Source organism: Triticum aestivum, chromosome 7D (assembly GCF_018294505.1).
Source record: "Triticum aestivum cultivar Chinese Spring chromosome 7D, IWGSC CS RefSeq v2.1, whole genome shotgun sequence".
NCBI lineage: Eukaryota > Viridiplantae > Streptophyta > Magnoliopsida > Poales > Poaceae > Triticum > Triticum aestivum.
The window spans coordinates 15,981,348-15,984,771 of record NC_057814.1 but is presented as its reverse complement, the minus strand read 5'-3'; the positions used below and the strand labels follow the sequence as shown (position 1 = coordinate 15,984,771).

The following is a 3,424-nucleotide window of genomic DNA, read 5'->3' as shown; positions in this document are numbered from 1 at the left end:
GCAGCGGCCAGCAAAGTCCACACCGGCTCCTGTGAAAGTGGCGGCAGGGCCCTTTCCATTTTTCGCCTTCTTGCATGGCGTGGCGGGGCCAAGGTGGCGCGGTGGCTAGCGCACTTGCGAACCATGGGTGGCCCAGTGGGAGGCTCATTGCGGCGGCGGCACACGGCGAACAGGAAGGCGGAATCCATGGCGGTGGCGACACGCGACAGGGAAGGCGGAATCCATGGAAGCGGCCAAGAACTCGGTGGCGTGAGCGGTGGTCATCGAGGTGGTGGTGGGCGGATGGCTCTGCTGTGCAGTGGAGAAGCCAGGGCAGCGTGGCGAGGCCCATGAGCAGAGGGCGCTAGAAGTATGCGGCGGTGCATGCCTCATCTGTGCCTGATCTAGGCCATGACAGCCAAGGTTTCTGCGCTTCTCTGCTGGGGTTGGTGTGTGCCAACTCGCGCTGGCCCGTGGCAGCTAGTGACGCAACCGTCGTTGCTGCAGCGTCTGGGCTGTTGCTCCGCTTGTTCAGCGCCAGCAGGCGACCAACATAGTTGGCGTTGCTGCTGGCCACAAGCCGTGCGGGAGAAGTTGTGGGAGATGAACTGCACCCTTGCTCGGTGTTGCATCCTTCTGATGGTGGTTCGGAAAGCTCGACGCTGGTACGGGTGGGAGGACGAGATGGTGGTGGCTCAAGGGAGAAGAATGGCGTTGCTGCGGTTGTTGCACCCTTTGTCAAGATATGAATGGCCCACAAGCGTTGCATCCTCAAGAAAATGAATGTCTTCGTGCTTGGTTGCATCCTTTCGATCGGAGAAGAATGGCGCCGCTGCGGCTGTTGTACATCCTCCATTCAGTGGGGGACATGAATGCAAGGTTGGAAGCATGTCGAGCTTGCTGTGGAGGTGCGGTTGGCCGTGGAGGCAGGGCCAGTTGTTTCATGTGTAGACTGGTCGGATCCTGGGTTCCGGCTATGTAGGTGAGACTTCCCATGAAAGTCGTACTCCGGTTGTGGTGGGAGTCGTCGATGGCGCGGCACCTTCAGACGTCGCTCCCTCATTGGAGGCATCGATGTAGCTGCCCCCACCTTGCCTTTCCCAACGTGCTCCGGGGGAAACCCTTTATCTAGTTTAGATCGGACGATGGCAGCGCTATCCGGCATCGGGTTCTCTCTTGGGGGCATGTCTTGGAGGTGGATCCGGTCAGAGGGACACGTGGCTCGCGAGGATGTGTTTGTTGTTAGCTGAAAGGCGTCGTCCGTATGGTTTTTGTGTCCGGTTTCCCTCATAATCTGGAGTAACCTTACTAGTCATCAACCCGTGCATCTGCACGGGCTAGTATTTTTATATAACCCTTTTTTATAAATAAGGATTAATTATTATTCTTGTAAGTAAACTTTGTGTACACTATATAGTAAAAACAAATGAATGTCATGTGTTCTATTTTTTTTTCTTCAGTATAGTTTTACTCAGGTATTTTGATGGATTGTCCAAGGATGACATATGAAGGCTAAACCGTAGTGCATATACACACACCATGATTCACAAAAAACATCATAGAATTGTTGTAGTTGTGGTGAAATGACTACATACTTGATGAAAAAGTGGACCAAAGCTCTAGTACTACAAACACAGTAGGACAATTCCAATCAGGAGATCTCTAATCAAGTGCATTAAAGATTATGGGCATGGATATGTCCACCATGATCACTTACAGGTCCTTTAGATTTTCCCATTAAGATGCTAGCAGTAGTTAACCTTAGTCCTCTTCAACATCTGACAAAATTCTCCTTCTGTAAAATGTGAACATAGTTTAATATTAGATGAAAGGGCAACCAACACACAGAACCTTTTTACACTGAATCACTCAATGGAAAAATAAATCAATTTAGAATACATAAGAATGATAATTCTCTATGTACAAATCAAACTTCTCTATAATTACCATTCCTATGAGAATACCTTGTTGTATAATTTACTCGTTCTCATTCAACTATTCATGTTTACCATTCCTTCATTCATACACAAAGCACTCGGATGGACCATCTTACCTTTGACCCTCCATCCATTTTTCCTAAACCTGTATATGGTTATTAATGTGATTTAACTTGGTTGTAACTTGTTATTTTCATGCGCCTTTCGCTCACTGTCCTATTGCAACAGCAGTCAGTAGCATGTGGCATTGCTCTCTAGAGATTCTTTTCCATTGCCTTGTACCCTAGATGCCACCACTGTTTGGTAAATAAGAAACTCTTATCTAGTTACACAGATCTGGTAACAAAAAGCAGATTAATCATCCATAAATTAAATATAAGTGCTTGTTATTTGCAGAGATAAAACGTGATCATAGCCCAAAAGGTAGGTGTACGCGTTCATCCCAGCGGCCGTGAGCATTGCTGGTGCTTTAGTCTCTGAACTTTTTTTTATACAAGTAGTTATTTGTCCCACCCATTGGGCTAAATTGTGAGATTCTTCATCGCTACTTTTATATCCACCCGCTGGGCTAAATTGTGAGATTCTTGATCACTATATTTTGGGGTTAATGTGTGATGAAATGCGGACATTCCTAGCCTTTTGGGATGAACTCAGGCATGCTAAGAAGTATCCGTAGATGTATTATCTGCAAATCAACTGTGGATTATTCGTTAGTTCTTTCCATATGCTTCTTTGTTGGTGGCGTTGACATAATCAATTTCTTGGTTTTTGTGTCTCTCGGTTGGTGAGGTTCCGATGCCTATCTCATGTATATATAAACTAAGAAACAGTATGACGGGACAGAAAGTCTCTCATTGTGTGAATAATTAAGTTATCTTTTATGTAACTTTATTTTCTTGATGTTTTTCAAATATTTACACAATATTCTATTTTTTAGAAAAAATATACGGGCACAACCACGCGTGCGATCATGATCTAGTTATCTAATGTGACCCAGCGACTGGTGCGAGAGTAGTCAGGCTGATGCAGGATTAGTATCCCCTTAATCGATAATAGGGAAATGGGTCGTGCTATAAATCTTATACTAGGTTCAATACTTATTTAAATATTCCATGAGATAAATAGGATACCAAGTAGTGCTCTGTTTTCCACTGTTCATATTATAAGCAGGAACTAGTAGCTAGGCAGACAAAGACAAGTGAGATACTTGTGAATCTGACTATAAGTATGATACTACTATCAAGATTAAATTCCTTAATCAAGTAGTAATTGCCTCATTAAATGTTTGACCTTATAACGCAGCAGTAGCTAAGTTAGCATGAGTGGCAAAAAAAATTGGATCAACAGATCATGTTCCTGAATTGAAATAAGCTTTAAAGGGAGTAACTGAGAACTTTATCAAATACAAGCAGTATACATGGCTTGGCAACACAATATTGATTTTTTGCTGTTGGCATGTAGGTCAGCATGGAGGCAACAGGCTAAACAATGCGGGGAAATTTGATGTG

General features: G+C 44.6%; 1 long non-coding RNA gene across 1 annotated transcript in view; it reads right to left on the bottom strand.

Moving 5' to 3' along the window:
• Positions 1-1,506: 1,506 nt before the first annotated feature.
• Positions 1,507-3,424, bottom strand: part of LOC123163734 (uncharacterized) — a 2,953-nt gene continuing 1,035 nt past the window's right edge. The window contains exon 2 of the long non-coding RNA XR_006481975.1: positions 1,507-1,774. This is a non-coding gene — a long non-coding RNA (uncharacterized lncRNA). The remainder of the gene's footprint in view (positions 1,775-3,424) is intronic.